This window comes from Phocoena sinus, chromosome 12 (assembly GCF_008692025.1).
Source record: "Phocoena sinus isolate mPhoSin1 chromosome 12, mPhoSin1.pri, whole genome shotgun sequence".
Lineage (NCBI taxonomy): Eukaryota > Metazoa > Chordata > Mammalia > Artiodactyla > Phocoenidae > Phocoena > Phocoena sinus.
Window position 1 is genome coordinate 29,317,061 of NC_045774.1, and position 19,973 is coordinate 29,337,033.

General features: G+C 38.0%; 1 long non-coding RNA gene across 1 annotated transcript in view; it reads left to right on the forward strand.

The window, feature by feature from the left end:
• Positions 1-18,719, forward strand: part of LOC116763778 — an 89,114-nt gene extending 70,395 nt beyond the window's left edge. Inside the window, exons 3-4 of the long non-coding RNA XR_004352620.1 lie at positions 5,039-5,116; positions 18,680-18,719. This is a non-coding gene — a long non-coding RNA (uncharacterized LOC116763778). The remainder of the gene's footprint in view (positions 1-5,038; positions 5,117-18,679) is intronic.
• The last annotated feature ends 1,254 nt before the right edge of the window (positions 18,720-19,973 follow it).

Sequence of the window (19,973 nt, forward strand, 5' to 3'; positions counted from 1 at the left end):
ACAAAGTGTACCATTCAAGGTTTTTCAGTATAGTCACAGGATCGTGCAAACATTACTACAATCTAATTTAAAATATTCCCCTCCTCACTACAGACAAACCCCCAACGATTGGCAGTCACTTCCATTCCCTCCTTCTCACCCCAGCTCTAGGCAGTCACTAAGCTACTTTTCTTTACGGATTTGCCTATTCTGGACATTCCATATAAATGGAATCATATGATATGTGGTCTTTTGTGACTAGATTCTTTCACTTAGCATAATGTTTTTGAACTTCATCCACATTGTAGCATGTATCAGTACTTCATCCCCTTTTATGGTTGAATAATATGCCACTGAATGGATATACTGCATTTTATCCATTTATCAGTTAATGAGCATTAGAGTTTACATTTTTTGACTATGGTGAATAATGCTGCTATGGAGACTTGTGTATAAGATTTTTATTTTATTTTATTATTATTTATTTTTTCAATGTATTTTTGGCTACGTTGGGTCTTTGCTGCTGTGCGCGGGCTTTCCCTAGTTGCAGTGAGTGGGGGCTACTCTTCATTGCGGTGCGCTGGCTTCTCATTGCGGTGGCTTGTCTTTTGCACAGCATGGGCTCCAGGCGCCCGGGCTTCAGGAGTTGTGGCTTGCGGGCTCTGGAGCGCAGGCTCAGTAGTTGTGGTGCACGGGCTTAGTTGCTCTGCTGCATGTGGGATCTTCCTAGACCAGAGCTCGAACCCATGTCCCCTGAATTGGCAGACGGATTCTTAATCGCTGCGCCACCAGGGAAGCCCTGTGTATAAGTTTTTGTGCCCCACTCTGCTTTGATTGTATATAGTGTCAAGCACTGCTTGATCTGTATGTTCACGTGATAGACAGATGGAAATTTGCTTTCTATCTTGAAAGAAATAGAAATCTAACCCCATTTTTTACTGCCCATTTACCAGATTGTGAATTGTTTTCCATGACATATTCATACAATTTATCTCTAAGAAGCACTATAGGAGTAAAGAGTTATTTAATTTGTCTTTTCATTTGAACCAGGTAGAAAAAAGGGCACTGGAAAACAGAAAAAAATTGTTTTTTGTTTTCAGATAGTCAAATTAATAAAGTTATCCAAATGAAACTATATGCAAGTATTAGGATCTAGCTATATTTGCTTATGGATTTTCCATCTGGTGCAATGTAGTTGATTTTGTTGTCGTTGATTGTGCTAACCCTAAAGTCTTGTATGCTTGCTTACTTACTACTGTAATTCTCATATTCCCACAGAATATTCATTTTACACTTTAGTTTTCTTCTTCCATTGGGTAAACAGAGCCTCTTTAGCCTTTTTTGGTTTGGTTTTATCAGTGAGCACTTGATTTCTATGACAGCAGGCTCATTTGCATTTTTAAGGGGCTGGGTAGAATACTTATGGTGTTCTGCCTTGCAACTGTGATGAATCTGGCTCCAACGTGTATTTTAAAATATTCATTGTTTGCAAAGTAGAACTCCAAGAAGAACAGATGGCATGATATTAGATTGAATGGACAGCAGTTAGCACTTGTACATGTTCTCTGTAAAAAAGTGTCGTCCAACAGATATTTATTGATTGCCTGTCAACACAGTGCTGGTATGGTTGATGTGGATGAGTTTCTTCTATTTGCTTTTTATGTAACTAAGGGTTTACATTCTTCCCACTAAAATAGATAAAGTACTGCTCAAGACTGGGCCACTCTTTGATTGTGGCCTCAGTTGCGAGAGACTAACTTGCATAATATGTTTAATTATAACATCCAAACGAGTATTAAAATCTTTTTGTTTTAGGATATTATTTGTTACATAGATTTATTACATAGATCCACGTAGCACCTGCTGGAATACCTGAAACCTTTTTGGAACCAAACATTTCATGGAACCAAATTTGTAACACACAACAGTTTACTAGCTTTGAAATTCAGCTGATTCTGTTAAGAAACCATGTAACTAACCTAATTCCAACTGAATTAAGGTTTACATTGTGTAGAGTCAGTTACAGTATAGAGCTGGTGGTTGTTACTATGTAGTTAATAATAGTTAATCATTGTAGATAACTCTGAAAAAGAAAATCCCCTTTGGTAGCATCTGCAACACTTTTGCAAAAATCTCAATGTATATGAGGTTTCAAAGGAAATAAAGTAGATCTCATTCAATTTGCAAGAAGGCTTTTAAAGAGGTAGATTCTAGTTATTGAGACTCAGCAGTGGCAGTAGGGTTAAAATCATAATTCCCCCCAAAATGTCATTAACTCTTTTATAACCTAAAACACGGGCTTTCCTGAGCTATGTGAGGTTTAGAGTTAATGCAATGCAATGAGATTCAACAGGACTTCGGTGCTTTCCAATTCCCTTTCTCTCCTGTGTCATTTTGATTAAACGCATTTATGTTTTAAATCCAGACACAAGCTATATCCTTTATTTTAAGGTCTCTTTTTAAAAATATGTATAGGCAAGAAGTGGCTTTGGAATTGGGTGAGATTAGTGGCCTGAGAATGGGGTTTTAGACGTGGCAGCATGAACTCCTGGGGTATGAAGTTCAGATGAAGACACTCCATTCCGTTAACTTCTAATTGGTCAAAACTTTTGACTCCCTTTTCCTGCTCTAGCATTTCAAAAGAGGTCCTGCACAGTCAACATCCCCCTGAGCTTTGGAAAGTTTGTTTCCAAGTGTACTGCCCAGGACAAAACATGTTTGGGTGCTAAATAGTGTAGGAAGGTGATTCAGTGCAATGAAAAATGTTAATTTGATGAGCCTGGGTATCCCAGGCCTAGGAATCTTCATTACAGAATGATTCTCCGATAATCTTCTTTGCAAGAAAAGAAATGAGACCTGACTTCCTTTCATGGATATGCACAAACTTAGTCTTTCTTGTAGCTTTATATGTTTATCTTCTTAAGTGAACAGAGATTTATAACTCCATGGTATTTACTTATTGCCGGACAGGTGGCCTCCTGACAAGTTGTCTTCAGAATAGGATACAGTAATTAATCTTATTATAGATATATTGATATTAGTACCATACAAATCACTCTCTAACACCATTGTATAGACTGTCTACTGGCTTCCAATTAAACTTAAAAGGCACAAAGATAAGTGAATAAATAAGAGAATGAATGATGTAGTGAATACAGGGTAAAATATAGGCATCTGTTGTCTATATAAGAGGGAAGGAGATAGTTAGCATGGTCTTTGGCAATCTAGTTAAGTAATTTGCATTTTATTCTAAGGATACTTATCATCTTCTCTCTCTCTCTCTCTCTCTCTCTCTCTCTCCTTGCACTATGTTAGTTACTATTATTATCTGGATAGTTAAAAAGCTTGGCTACTATACTGTATAGGTCAGCAAGAGAATGAGAAATTGGAAAATTAGCATGTATCTCATTGGGAATTTCAAAATGCTTATATAAGTCTTTTAAAGATACTCTATTGATGGACGGGGACTAGATCTTGAAGAAAATATAGAGAAAATGACAAAGCAACTGGAGTAAACACTGATTTTCCCGCTGTAGGAACCCGGGCTCTGAGTGTTTATAAACTATAAAAAGTATCCTTTTTCTAACTTCATTAGTTGAATCTTCTATGGTAGCGTGTCATTGCCTAACTAACATCATGACTATCCAGTAGGTGTCAAATATTGCTTAAATAATTGCCATGTGGCCAGACATAAAACTCTGTGCTTGGTGTGTGTGTGTGTGTGTGTGTGTGTGTGTGTGTGTGTGTGTGTTTGCACGTGCACACGCACGTGTGGTGGAGGAGAAGAAGGAAGAGGAGGTGGGAGGAGGAGGGGAAGGAGAAGAAATAAAAGATCTTGAACTTGCTACGCTCTAGTAACTAACAATACAAGGTGTACAAGTGCTCAAAAGGAAGTTTCTTGTTCAGGATTATAAAATTAAAAAAAAAGAAATTTATTAAGGTATTAATTTTGTAATGGGAGAGAGAATAAACTCAGTTTTCACTATAAATATGGTGTTCTTTTAGCAGCAATCGTCACAGAATGTCAGCTGAGTACCACTTAATTTTTTTTTCCTCTGAGGGGAGGGAGATATCATACCTTTTGTTTTTATTACTGTCTCCATATGTTCAAGAGCTGGGCCAGGAAACTGATGGTGTTTAATCTGCACAAGTTTTTGGGAAACCATGATTCAAATTTTCTTCTTTTTTTAAAATAGCTGCATTTTATTCACTTTGGAAAATTTTGAAAATGCAGAAAACGCAAAGCAAATGATAACTACAGCCATGTTTTGATTCTGAATTAATCTTACAATAAGATTAGCTTTTTTATCGATGACCTTTCAGTGTCTGGTTGAGCACTTATCACTTCCTGTGTATTCACATATAGTGGGAAGACTACACATCTCACTGGGCAAAATAGGCATGAAAATAAATCCTCTAAAGCTTCCATTACTTTGCAAGGATAAACAGAGTTGGCATTAGAACAAATAGACAAACATTTGTGTCTTTTATTCTCTAATTTTGAAACTAAGGGGAATATGTCCAGTCAGTGATAAGAGATACATGTTGTTTTATTTTAGAGGAAAGAAGCCTTTAAAGAACTATCTGTGTTCCTCTTAGTTGTAAAAATTTCAAAATATGTACTAAAACAAGACATAATAAATTATTGTTGCTTATAGTTCCTTCTTACCAGTGCAAAGAACAGTGGAAAGCTGAGGAATTTATTTATTAGATCCAACTGAATCTTTGTTGTGAAATAAAAAATACTGCCCTCTAAAACTGTGATTTTTTTAAAAAGAATTTCAAATAACCCAAACCTGCCAGGGTAAACGTGGTCTACATTATCACCTAAAGCTTAGGGGGAAAAACATACACTATGACTATTAATTTAAAATAAATACTCACCATTGTGCATGCTTTTATAAGTCATTTAAGTCAGAATTTCAAAAATTTAACTATGTACCACTGAATATTAACTGAGCAATTCAGATTAGCATGACTCTTGCGGTTAATATTTGCAGAAACTTCTAATAATTATCAAGATGGCCTTTATTTGTTTTTTCTTGCCACTGACCCATAGGATATACGAAAAGAAAACAGATCAGCCTCTTTCCTGATAAGAAGAGTAACCAAGAAGGCCATCTGCAAGAACTAAGAGGTGAGTAATTTCTTTTTTTAACATGAATCGAAATATTTTAATATACATTACCTCAGGCAGATGAGATGTATGATTTATTTAAATAAGTTCAAAGATGTTTATGTAAAAACAGTGAACAGAGGCACGTTACTTTATCTTTTGAAGAGAGAACTAGTGAAAATGGAAATTCCAGAAATGTCTGTTTCTTAGAATGAGATCAGTTTAAAATTTTCCAGTGCATAACAAAACACTTAAAAAATTTTTAAGCATTAAACTTAACATACCATGTTTTAGAAAATACATAAGAGCAACCTGGATTTAGGGGGTTTAGACCAAGTCTTTGAAGTCTTAAATCTCCTTGAGACCTAAAAGATTGTTTATAACTAACGGTTGCTTTGTAAAAACAATGTTGACGAGATGTTTTAAAATTTTCCTGTTAAATTTTTATGAGAATATGTGGGGTTGAGAAAAGGGAGCATCTGTATTGCAAGATGATTTCATAAAATTGATTTATGTAATCTCAGAAATGGGGAACAGAATGCTTAGCAGGAAAGAAATTTATCAGTGGGTTGTATATGTGAAGCAAATGAAAATATGGAAAGCTATATCAGCTTAGATGGGCCTAATAATTTCTGAATATTAGTATAAGATTAGTGATACAGCATCTTTAATAGATTTTTTGTGGGTCTTTTTTGTTAGGACAGTGGAACCCAATACTGGGGTGCACATGACTGAGAGGGAACTGTCAGACTATTGGATATATCAATTCCACTAATATATATTTTTCTGCAAAGTTTTGCTTTTAGAGTGATCAGATTTTATTTAAAACAGATCTAAGAAGGAAAGATTTTTTTGGAAATCAAGACTGTATTAGTATTTGGAGCTGCTGACAGGGAGAAAATTCTATTCTTAAAAAAGCATTTCTCTGTCTGGCTGTATTATATGAGTTTTTTTTTTTTTTTTTCTTGTTTGCTTTTAACTCATTCATTCTTGGCTATGTGCTCTTGTAACATAGTTTTTCTCAAGAGAAGGCCAAATAATGGAGGGATACTCAACACAGAAACAACCTTACAAAATGTTGATTTTTCATTTCTCAGCTATCAATTAATCTGCTGGTCATTTATTTCACTAATTAGCCTCCTCTTGGAAAAGGCGAACAGAAATTTTTACCACTGATAAATTCCAAATTAATAAAAAAAATTTACCTTAGTTTTAATTAGCAAGAGATTTAGTAAAGAAGAGAGTTAAAAATACTTGGCATTTTACTTATATATTATTAACATACACTTGACTCTATTAATATATAATTCATAAATACATTTATTATATATTACTATATATGAATTGTATTTGTTTTTTCTTATCCTAATTACATCTGCACTACAGTATAGAATTTTCAGAGTTAATTGCAGTGACTCTCCTGTGTTTCCCTCCCATTCTCTCTAGATTCATTATTTAAACTATTAACACCTTATATTTTCCAAGATTTTGTTCCTATACCAAAATAATATTCCTCATGATATAATGAATATATTTTGATCTATTTTCACTTTAGATTTATAAGGCTTTATCATTACAGAGTAATAATCCTAGATTTCTTAACAATTGGAGAATTCTTTTATTAAATTAGTGGGTGATTTGAGGAAAGCTCTTTTTGCGAGGGAGGGTTGCTTTGCATTTTGTTTCTTATTTTGGGTTTTTTTTTTTTTTTGATCATCAACACTATACTCTTAACAAATGGACATATTTGTGCTTATGTTAAATAAAGTGAATTGAAATTAATCTTATAAGAATTGCATTTATACTCCTTTAAAAATCAGTATTTCTTGGATACATATATATGCACTACAAAAAAGTGCACTTGATTTGCTGTCATTTTTCTAAAAAAGGTATACACTTAGAGACTTAAAAAGATCTATATCAAGGTACTGAGTGGGAATATGAATGTTTTAAAGAGATTTCCCTTTGTTTACCTGTATTTACTAACTTTTCTAGAGTGAACTTTAATTGATTTTGTACTCAGAAGTACAAAAATATATTTTACATTAAATTAAAAAAAAATCAGTATAGTGGAATTGATCCAGAAAGCTAGTCTCACTGGGTCTTGACAGATGGTGGTACACCTGATCCTTTGTTCAGTGGTTAAGTCAGAAGCCACACCCTTGTCTGAGAGCTGGTACTGGATGTGGGGAGGATGATTATGACCCAGAATCAATGAATTCACACCTTGAAGGGGACCCCAGTGGCTGCTGCTGGGGCAGCCTTCTCATCCATCCTACAGACGTGGTCACTTTCCAGTTCACATGGCCACATAGCCAATGCTGGTTTCGGGAAGTCTTTTTCCAGAGGTCACAGACTCATGAAATATTGGCTGCCATATCAGGTCTGCAGGTCTTCACTATTTCTTAACAATAGTTAAGAAATTTGGAATTAGTAAGTGCATTTAGCAATCAGGAGTATTCACGTAAAAATTCAGATATCTAGGCTGTCTTGAAAATAACCTTGAAAAGGCCAACTTAGAGTTCTTTTCATAGGTGACAGGTGAGTTGGAAGAGCAATTGCCCATCTTATGAGGGCCACACACTTTTGCTCTCAGCTGACTTCCTATGGACCACCTGGCCCTACAGGCCTTTGAGTTTGCAACTTCGATACATTAGTCAAAAGTAATATAAAACTGTGAGAAAGTGATTCCTTCCTGATAATAATTAGGTTTGCCAAACACCAGTTCTCAGGATGCCTTAGATTTCCTGCTTGTACTTCTGTGTTATTTGGGAATCACCAAATGGGAAATGAAAAAAAGCAAATGGACCTAACTCACAGCTTGAAGTACTTAAGAGTCAGACTAAGTTAGGAAACATGGCTTGAGAATATGGGTTTATTATCTCTATGACACATGGATGGTGGGGAAGAGAAAGCATCAGAGGCAATGACACTGTCCATTGGATTTTCCTGAGACCAATTTTAGACAGCAGGAGAAGATGACTCTGCCTTCTAAGTGTCTTTTGTCCTGGACTCATAATTCTTCCACGTATATTCATTTATACAGTTCTTAATTTTAACTACATCTCTGATGGCACCCTGAAGCAAAGCACGTAGTGGGAAAAATGCATTTGCTAAATCTTGACCTTTGGATTCAAAGAGGATGTTTTAGTTGTGATGTCATTTCCAGACTATCCTTCTGCAAGCAAATTATTAACATTTGTTAGTGGGAATTCCCCAGTGGTCTAGTGGTTAGGATTCCACGCTCTCACTGCAGAGAGCCCAGGTTCAATCCCTGGTTGGGGAACTAAAATCCCACAAGCCTCACAGCGTGGCCAAAAAAAAAAAAAATTTGTTAGATGGAGATACCTACTTGTGTACATCTTACTAAACCTTTCCAAGATGGAAGTGGATTCTAAGGTTGACATTAGCATAATTAAGGGTGAGCGACAAAAACATTTCACTCAGAGATAGAGGAGAGTCATATATATTTAAATAGGATGTCAAGTAAGGTATGTGTTTCTTTCATGCTCTACAATAATGACACATACCTTGAGGACATTGAAAATTTGGATTTGTTTTGAGGTTTCAGTATCTGTTGTCTCATAGGTTAGACCTTTATGTGCTGTAGTTAGAGATTTGCTGTAGTTATATATGCTGTAGTTAGAGATTGCAAAGTGTTTTTGCTCATTTAATATTTTTCTAGAATAGCTCTCATCTCTTGGCTCTGAATGACCAAATACCTTGCTTATTGTAGATTCATCTTCATAGCTACATTATTTGACCTGAACTAGATGATAACCAGTTTTATTTGCAGGAAAACATTAATCTAAGCAGAAGCATTCAAACACATGTGTAGAATCATTTCTCCTAGTACACATCTATTTCATTAATTTTATTTCCCAACATCTCACCAAACTACCTCTGGCACAGTTTTCTTGTTAGTCTAAATAAGAGAGTCCTCCTCAGTCCTACATGACTGTTTACATAGGCCGTTGATCAATTTTGTTTGGATTTTAAAAAGTTGTCATGGCTATTAAACAGAAAGGCAATACTTAAAGCACATCCCTTTAGATATATTTTTTTCCTGATTTTATTCCTAATTTAATAATTAGGAAGTGAAGAACTGATTCCTAAATAGTTTTGGGCTGAAAAACAAAATAGTATTTTTTAACACAATGCTTAGCTGTGGCTTTTGGCCAACGTTTATGCCTTGCATGTCATTTGTGAATGCTTTCAAATAAAAAATGTGCAGAGTTGCATTTATTTTTTGGCCTCATAGACCACATAAGAGCAGTTTCCATGCTTATTCTAAGCCAGCTCTGTAAAGAGATGTAATGCTACTTAAATTTTTAAACAAGTCAAGAATCTCAAACAGGGCTGTGTTATGTTATCACATCTGGTCATTCTTTGCATTAAAAGGATTATTCTCCCTGTTTTGCATTGTTCACTACTTGGACATCCAAAATGTCAATAACAGACCAAGACTGCAATAGGTCACTAGAGGGAAGAGAATATGGAGAGTAAAGAATAGCATTGAAATACGCTTTAATCTCTAAAAACTGCTTTTTAAAGTTTTGGGTCCATAGATTTTGTTAAGAATCTAATGAAAGTTGTAGAACCCTCTCTAGAGAAATGCACATAAACTTGCAAAATCTGAATATTCAGTGAGGCTCATCATGACTTTGGGCTTGGAGATCACAGGTTAGAAACCCTTACAACAAATTGATATGTTATATTTTACACACAACATAGACTATGTATGTATGCACATATGTGCTAGGATGTACATAGTCAAATTTTTTTTAAAATTCCTTTAAGTAATTATGAAGTTAACTCCCCAAGTAGTTGAAAGCTTGGAAATCTTGGTTGTTTCTGTCTAAAGGGTTGTTTAATTCCATAAGACACAGGTAGTGATGCTAACTTTTAAAAATCAATATTTTAATGAAATAAAAGAGTATGCTGAAAACAAGTGATATAAAGGTAATTTATCTAACTGCAAGTGGGTAATACCTTCTTACCCTCATCCCTTTAACAGTTTTTGATTTCAAATGTTGACAAGATGCCCATTTTCTATGTAAGTCTGTAAAAATTGGATGTCAGATTCCTTATGTCTTCAGTAACATTCAGTTCAAAATATTTCTAACTTTCCTTGTAATTCCTTCTTTGGACACAGAAAAAATTTAGAAGCCTGTTGTATAATTCCAAAATTACTTAGAAATGTGTTATTTAGAGTGTGTTCATTATTTTCAGGTATTTGGGGGTTTTATATGTCTTTTGTTATTGATTTCTATTTTAATTCCATTTTCATGAGAAAACACTGTGTATGAATTAAATCCTTTGGAGTTGATAGTCACTTGTTTTTTTATTTTTATTTTTTAGTCACTTGGTTTTTATATGACCCATTTTGTTGAAAGTTTTAGGTGCACTTGAAAAGACTGGGCATTCTGCCATTGTTGGTTACAGTGTTCTATTTATGTCAATTAGGTCAAGTTGGTCCATAACATCCTTACTGATTTTCATCTACTCATTCTCTCAATTACTGAGACTGGAATGTTAAAATCCCCAAACATAATTGGTGTACTGGGTTGAATGGTGTTCCCCCCACCCCAAATCCATGTCTATCTAGAATCTGTGAATGTGACCTTATTCAAAAATAGGGTCTTTGCAGGTGTAATCAAGTTAAGATAAGGTCCATCCTACTGGAGAAGAGTGGGCCCTTATCCATTGACTGATGTCCCTATAAGACTAAGGAAATTTGGACACAGACACAAAAGGAAGGCGGCCATGTGAAGATGGAGGCAGAGATTGGAGGTATGAAGCCAGAAGCTGAGGAATATCGGCTGGCAATCACCAAATGCTTTAAATGGCAAGAAACACTCCTTCCCTAAGCCCTTCCTAGAGAGCATGGCCCTGCCAACACGCTGATTTCAGACTTCTAGCCTTTAGAACTCTAAGACAATGAATTTCTGCCGTATTAAGCTCCCCCGGCCTGCACCCAAAAGGATGTTAGGACACTGTAATAATTACTTTGACAGATTTCTCTGGAATGTTTTAAAGTTTTTAGAAAGCAAAAATGCTCCACCATGTTATTGATAACAAACAAGAAATAGATGCTTTCGCTAGCATGGTCTTAACTAATATTTTTGGGTATATGAATAGGGTTATGAAATAGAGATTTTCAATAAAATCGTAAATATTTGTCTTCCGCACTTTCAATTATAGGGTTAAACTCAAACAAAAATCAGAACACAAAGATGAAAACTTTCACCCAAATCTCGACCTAGATCATTACTTATCAATCATTCCACTCTGTGCCAAGTACTGGGCTATGTGCTGTACCTTTTGAGGATTGAAAAATAGAATAGAAGCAGCCCTGTTCTCAAGGTGCTCCCAGCATAGTGCCAGAATAAGACCTATAAGCGGCGACCTCATTACAGAGGCCATCAGTACTCTATTATGCTAACAAGTGTGATGTTTTGGACATATTTCCCAATTAATGTTTCCTTATCAGCTAGCCAAGTTTTCCCTCCCTGCTCCTTCCCCGTCTTATTGGATCCAGGAAAGAGGCTGACTGAAGCTACCGGGAAGGAAGGAAAGTCGGCCCCTTCCATCCTCGGAGGGTAACAGGAGGAGGAAAAAGGTGCAAGGGACTGGGGGCATCTATGTCCCAGCTTCTCTCCTGGAATAGAAGTTCCAGGTCCGGGCCTCTTAGACTCTCGGGAGAGAGCCGATGAGGAGAGGGCGATGCGGGTTGCGGGTTCGGCCGGGGAGAGGCGCCCTCGTGGAGCGCCCCGCGTCTCAACACAGCGGGAGCGAGAGGACCGTGCACTCCCATCCAGCCCCGACTCGGCAGAGGATGCGCGCGTGGTGCCCAGGGAACAAAGGACCAGAGAGAGCACAAAGGCGCTAGGCACAGATGCAAGACAGCTTCTTCCCCACCCAAAACAAACCCCAAACCCAGAAACTCACAGCGAGGTCCCTGTGGAAATGGCGCCCTCTGGAGGAGACGGGGAGAGGGGTAGAACTAGAAGAGACCCGCCTTGCCCGGAAGAGGCAAAGCAAAAGCAACGCTTGGATGTTTATGCAAAAGAGATGACTTAAACTTGCAGACGAGGAGGAGCTGTGAATTGTCAAGTTTAAATTGCTACCCTCTCCCTCCACACCACACCTCACTCCCAGGGTGGGAGTGTATTAGGAAAAATGGACTGCAGGGATCCTTACCCGAGATCTAAAGAGGTCACATTTTCTTCTCAAGTGAAGATCAAGACGACTGAGCCTCTTGCCTTATATGTTCTCATCCTCCGCCCCTACTTGTCCCTGCAGACAAGGTCAAGCCTTTGCATAAACAAAATAGAATATATCTAGGAGTGAACTACCCCGAAATTAACATTCCTAACTGTGCCCTTTCTAAGGCTGTATTTAAAAAACAGCACCCAATTTCTTGACGTTTTGCAATTTATTATTCTAATCATGCATCTCTGTCTTTTAGAAGTCTAAATGTCACTTCTCCCTGCTCTTATCTACCTCGTTTGATGGTTTGATGGTTCCCATTAAAATAAAGCGATGGAGTATAACTGGCTTTTAGTGCAATTGATCACTGCTGGGGGAAGAGTCAGCAAGGGAGCATTCTAGAGCACAAACTTTGGTTCTCCAGAATCAGGGCCGGATTCCTCAACAGATAAAGACAGGCCTCTCAGGGCACCGGCTAAGCTGGGCACCAAAGTAAGTAGGTGCTTAAATCCTCTGAAAGCGTTACCTGGCCCTGTGCAGAACAGCTTACTAGAAAAAAGCAGCAATAAGACAAGGATATTTTCCCACCTGATTTTAAGAGGTTTTTTCCCCTAGATAAAATGAGAATAAAAACATGAAATTTTGTCTGTCCATTGAGAAGGTGATATATGAAGGGGAGGAAAGAACCAGAACTCACTCTATCGCATGCTTCTGCCTTGATCTTTGTTTCTTCTCATGACGGGCTGTTAAAACCACATTAGGGTATATAGTTGAGTTTCCAAAGAGACCTCTGCTTTGGGGATGTGTGTTTGCTGTGTGTGTGTGTGTGTGTGTGTGTAGTGGGCGAGGGAGAGGGAGACCAGATACACTCCCTCAGACTAAGGTGGCCCAAGTCCTAGGAAAGAAGTGAGGTGTGAACCCCATAACTTTGGGATAATAAAGCAGGGCTGTGAAGACTCGCTAGGCCTCCAGTACCCCCAACTGCAGCCAAAGGCAGGAATCTCTGCGATGGACAAGAGTAGGTTCTAGATCCGGTATGTGACCAGGGAGTTGATAACTCACATTTCTTACTTTCATTTCTTATTCTTCCACATGATAGAGGTCAGCAAACATAGCAACTTGTCTCAATTAACTCTTGCTCCTCCTTTCAAAATTATGTACATTTTAAGAGCTATATAAATGTAAGATATCTATTTATCTATCTACCTACCTGTATCTTTCTATCTATCTCTAACTCTATCTATATATATTCCTTTTCACCTGAGTACGTATGACTTGCCAGTGCCTAGAAGAGTAGTTTGCACAGAAGCACTCAATTAATGCTATATCAATCCTCTGAGGGATCTGAACATTATCCGTGAACTTTTGCTACTCTCTTTTTAAGGATGGTATTATAAAATTTTAAAATATACAGGGTTATTTCAAAACAGCCAATGACTTAGTAATTGACGATGCTAGGATGACGGATAAGTGCTCATTATGCCAGACAACATACCAAGTACTCCACACACATCACTTCACCTGATCCTCACCAGCCTGAGGATAGTAGCAAGTGCTGGGTCTTCCCATGTGCTTGGCCCTGTGCTCAGCACCTTGACGACATGCACTATTAAATTTATTTTTCATAACAACCTTAGAAAATAGGAAGTACTATCAATTCTACCTTAAACTAAGAAAGCTGAGGCTTAGAATGGTCAAATGATTAGTTTACAGGTCACACTGCTAGTAAGTGGTGGCACTGGGATTTGAGCAGGCACTCTGCTCTTAACCACACATTATTTTTCCCGTTTTATAGAGGAATTAGTTGAGGTTTTCTTAGAGGTAAGTCAAATCATGTTACTCTTCTAATCAATACCCTTTAGTGACTTCCCATTTCAATCAAAGTAAAAACCAAAGCCCTTATCGTCACATCCACAGCCCTCCGTGTTCTAGTCCCCTGTTATTCTGACATCACCTCCTACTGCTTGCTGGCTCTCCACCAGGTATAGCTGTCTCTCTGCTGCTCCTTCAACACTCCAGACAAGGCCGTCCTATCTCAGGGCCTTTGCACTTTGCACAGACAAGGCTGTCCTATCTCAGGGCCTTTGCACTTTGCACAGACAAGGCTGTCCTATCTCAGGGCCTTTGCACTATCTCAGACCTTTCCTCTGTTGGGCATGCGTTTTCCCCAGATATCCACATGGCTCACTCCCTAACTTTCTTAGATGTAGTCAAATGCCACATCAGGTAATTCTTGACTATTCCATTGCAAGTTGCCTCTTTTCCTCCTACCCCGAATCTTGACACCCTCTGTTCGTCTTCCCTTATTCTTTGTATTTTTTCTTGAATGTCTGTTTATATTATAAAACTCATTAGAGAGGGGTCATCTCCCCTCTCTCAAATATAAGCTTCACCAAGGACAGGTATTTTTATTTTTGTTATTTTTTAAAAATGCAGCACCAGCATTTAGAACAGAACCCAGTACAGTAATGGGTGCCCGATAAGTATTTGAGTGAGTGACAGGAGGTTAAGGCGCTCACAAAAGGTCACACGTTTAGTACTAGGCAAAGTGAGGCTTCATTACAAATCCAGTATTGGAGTTTATCCACATATCAAATGCATAAAGTATCTTCTTGAGCTCTTCTTCTAAGTCTCTTGGTCTTTAATTATAGTAGGTCGGGTGAACGTGAATAAACAAACCAAACAGGAAAAAGGCAGCCTTTGTTACTGTCTCTTAAAGTGGGATACTTTAAAGTGAGATCAAATCAGAGGCCAGGTCAGGGAAAGGGGACACTGGTCTTTAACAGAAAGGGAGTTGACAAGTGATGAAGTAAGGAATGTGCTGATGTTTCTGGGCTGCACGAAGGGGCAAAGTGTGGGAAGGTCCTGGATGAAGTTGGTGTTGGGTTAATTAATTAGGGTGGGATGCCTGCACGTTAAGGGGAGGAAGGAACCGAGGGAATTGATTTGGAGTGGACTGAAGTCTCAAGTAGCAGTTACGAAGGATCCTGGAGGCACAGGAAGGATGGGAGAAGTGCTGGGTACAGCTCAATTTGGCGAGTGGCCAAAGAAACATGTCAGATATTAGTGAAAACAGGCCACAGCTGCTGCAATTTACAAGCTACATGTCAGGCCTTTCCTTAGCCACCCTTCCACCCCGCCCCATCTCATGTCCTGGAATAGCCATTTTCTTCCGAAGACAACCAGTCATAACTCAGTTCTCACTTGAGGGCATAAGAGAAGGCAGGGGATGCTCAGGATTCATTGCTAATGGAGAAGGGCTCACAGCATTCATGAAAACTCAATTTCCCCCGAGACTGAGAATTATAATGTTAGCGTACTGAACTCCCACCTCTTTTGTTCCTAGGACAGTTTTAAAAATTGTGGTTATTTTTCTTTAATCTCATGATATCTAAACTTGTAATATCTAAGACTTCTAGAATATTTAAGTGTCTTCTTACTCCCTTCCTCTTCAAAATGTATTGATATGTTTTGTATATTTCTCCATCCTAGGAAAAAGATTCTAGATAATTCAGAGTAAAACATATATATGTATGTATATACACATATACTTATATACCAGACAGTTTAAAAGTGGAAAGAACAAAAGCATTTAAAGGTATACATGTTGTTACTGAATAATGTAATTTGGCAGAACTACTTGGTAGCATTTCTCCACTCCCCCTGCTCAGATGGTGATTAAGTGCATAGACTCTGGATCCACACATGCTGGGTTGGATTCCAGGCTCTGCCACTTCCTAGCACTTTCAAATTATTGACCTTTATGTTCCTCATCTGTAAAGTGCAGCTAAAACTAATTCTTCACTAAAAGGGCTTTAGTAATGTTTGAGTAAATACATATCACATTTATAATAGTATTAAATATTAAATATTGCTACTATTTATAGATGCTATACATATTTAAAAGATTTTTTGTGGTTTCTTAACCTGTTATGTACAGTATTTAGAAAAGGATCCATAGAGAGGTACTTAAATATTTCCTATCACGTTGAGGAAAAGAAAATATCATTATAGTTCTAGCCAACCAGTATTTCTTGTTCTGATGAAACATGTAAATGGCATATGGGAAGCTCTTCTATGTAGGGAAATAAATTCAATGTAAAATAAGAGCAGGTTTAACATACAGGAAGTGAATTCTATTAATTTTTTCTATCATCAGCTTTCTTTGTGACGCTGCTTCAATGCTGAGTGAAGTTGTTTCATGGAATAGCTCTCATTTGCATTCTGAGATAACATAAGGCATAAGGTAACACGATGCCCCAGAACTGCACACTTTTTAGGATGGAGGAGCTCTGATGTTTTATCAAGCACACCTACTAAGAATGAAGATTTCACTCGAAGTCACTTTCTTCCTTGATCCCTAGCTTACACAGGTATTGTAAAACATGGATAAAGATTGTGAGAAGCACTGAAACCAAACTAAATCCTAAATAAGTTATCAATGAATACATTTACCTCAAGTTGCTACTCTTCATACTTTGTTGTTTAACCAGCTGTTCTGTGGTCACTTGGTTATTTAAACTAAAATAAATTATGGACCACTAATCAGATGTTGGACACTGTTACGGGGGTTGGATACAGAAAATTGAATAAGTCCTGTTCTCAGTAAAAAGCATTGTCTAATGAGAGAAATACAAATTATCTTCATCTAAGTCTAATGCACGTGGTAATACTATGGTATCAATATGAATATATTACTAGGGAGACGCTAAAAAGAGAGGGACTGATTCTTCTGCAAGTATGGGGTGCAGGGGGCCTTGAAGGATGCATAGAGGTAACTAAGCTTCAAGTGGAGGAGCAGGATAGTGTTTCTAGTCCATGTGCATAGTCTGTTGAAGCAAGAGTATGAGTTGAAATGTAGAGACTGTCATGATACATGTGGCTGAAAAAGGGGTAAAACCTTAAGCAAGGCAGTGACAATGAAAATGGTGAGGAGAGGATTCATTTGACATTTTGAGGCATAATCAACAAGACTTGATGACTGATGCTCACGTTTAGTGGGGTTAAAATTGGAGATGATATGGCTTGGGTTTTTGACATTACTGAGATGGGGATGCAGCACAAATTTTTGTTTTCTTCTGTTGGTTTTGCTTTTGTTTGACAAGAATGTATGTACTGATAATTCCAAGTGAGATAGTTTTAGTTCGAATATTTTGTCACTGTGCAGTCGAAAACCACATTTACCCTATTATCTCTGTGTTCAACTCATCACCGTGTCCTAACTTCCAGTTGCACTTGTGTCATGCAACTCATGGTTTCTCTGGCTCATTTTTTTCCTGTCCTACAGGCTGTCTTCAGAGCTCTTGGTTTTGAACTCTAGTGACAAACAATAGAATTGACCAGTGCTAACCCAAATAAAACAAAAACAGCTCTTTCTAGGATTCGAATAGGACATGCATGTAGAAGATGTAACCCACTCCCCTGGGAACAGTATTCCAGGTGACTGTTTTTGGCCTCCCAAACCTCCAGATCCCTAACTAGGCATGAGAATTAGCAAAGGAAAGTAAACAAGCCATTTTAGCACACCAGGAAGCTTCTCTCAAGTCACAAATACATTCCTATTCCTGAGAATTATACACAAGTCAATAAAGATTAACTAAACAGTTGGAAATACAGCTAAATAAAAGCTGAGACTTTAAAAATCACTCAAGAATATGCACATTGCAAGCAGTTTGGCAAGAAGCTCTTGCACGTTTCTTTTTGCTGTATTTCTTAACACAGTTTCTTTAAAAATCAACTTTGGCAGACAAACGGAGATCCTCTATTAACGGATACTTGAGCACTTGGGCTGTATTCACAGTTTACTTCTGCAACTCAAAGCCTCAATTCAAACTACTGATGGAGGAGCTTTTTCTTTTTTTTTGTTTAAAAATTATTTTTTTAAATCATCGTATAAAATGTAAACATGTAAAAATGACATATTAAACAAAAGCGTATTTCAAGAGTTTTTGAAACAAATGAAGGCACATCTTCTTTTGGTTGTCAATATATATTTAAATGTCAGCCTAAGAGGATTTTAAAGTACACGTAATTGTGACTGAGGCAAAATTTTAGAGAATTGTTATCCAATTTGTAGACCCAAGAGATCAACGAAGTTTGTTTGTTTGGGTATGTGGGGTTCTCACTGCCGTGGCCTCTCCCGTTGCGGAGCACAGGCTCTGGACGCGCAGGCCCAACGGTCATAGCTCACGGGCCCAGCTGCTCTGCAGCATGTGGGATCTCCCCGGACCGGGGCACGAACCCGTGTCCCCTACTTCGGCAGGCGGACTCCCAACCACTGCGCCACCAGGGAAGCCCTCAACGAAGTTTTAAAACTATCCATTAACTTCTGCCTTTTGATCCTATTGTAATTTATCTGTGTATTTTTTTCAGGGTGAAGATAGAAAATGAAACTCAGATGAATCGGTTTTGCTCCTTGAATGTAGCTTCACTACAAAAGTAGATGAAGTTGAGGAGGTTTAAATTACTCCACAAACTGGAATAAAATTTCTAATGATATGTGCATTTAGATTGTTTTATTCCAGTCCCCCAATTACTATTTATAACTAAAAAATAGATTTAAATCATAGAAACCATATGTATTTCAATGCCGGAATGCTTTTCTTTGGAAAGAAATATAAAGTGTAATAAGTTGATAATTTTTTTTTTTTTCGGTACGCGGGCCTCTCACTGTTGCAGCCTCTCCCGTTGCGGAGCACAGGCTCCGGACGCGCAGCCTCAGTGGCCATGGCTCACGGGCCCAGCCGCTCCGCGGCATATGGGATCTTACCTTACCGGCACACAAACCCGTGTCCCCTGCATCGGCAGGCGGACTCTTAACCACTGCGTCACCAGGGAAGCCCTAAGTTGATAATTTTTATAAGTAGTTAAAAGACTATTTATTGAAAATCACCAAATGCTTTAAAATGTCTGCCTAAAAACTCTTGTGTTTGATTTCCAAAGAAGTGAGCCAGCATTGCTGGTTGTTCTGTTTACATAGCAAGAGCTTCTCTCTGGCATAATCAGTTATCTTACTACTTTTTAAGGAAAACATTAAACCTGAGAATTGAACAATTGCCAGAAAAAAAGAAAACAAACAAAAAAAACTTTCATCATAAAAGGCTTAAGAAGGTTTTTTTTTTTTTAAAGTTTTGAGACCTGAGGAGTTCATTTAAAAGTAGATTTAAAAAGTATTTCAGGGTGCCTTCAAGAGGACAGAGGAGTAAGACATAGAGATCACCTTCCTGCCCACAAATACATCAAAACTACATCTACATGTGGAACAACTCCTACAGAACACCTACTGAACACTGGCGGAAGACCTCAGACTTCACAAAAGGCAACAAACTCCCCACGTACTTGGCCGTGTGGCTGACAGGGTCTTGGTGCTCTGGCCAGGTGTCAGGCCTGAGCCTCTGAGATGGGAGAGCCGACTTCAGGACATTGGTCCACCAGAGACCTCCCAGCCCCACATAATATCAAATGGTGAAAGCTCTCCCAGAGATCTCCATCTCAACGCTAAGACCCAGCTCCACTCAATGACCAGCAAGCTACAGAACTGGACATCATATAATAAAGAGCTAGTAAGACAGGAACACAAACCCACCCGTTAGCAGAGAGGATGCCTAAAATCATAATAAGCTCACTGACACCCCAAAACACACCACTGGATGTGGTCCTGCCCACC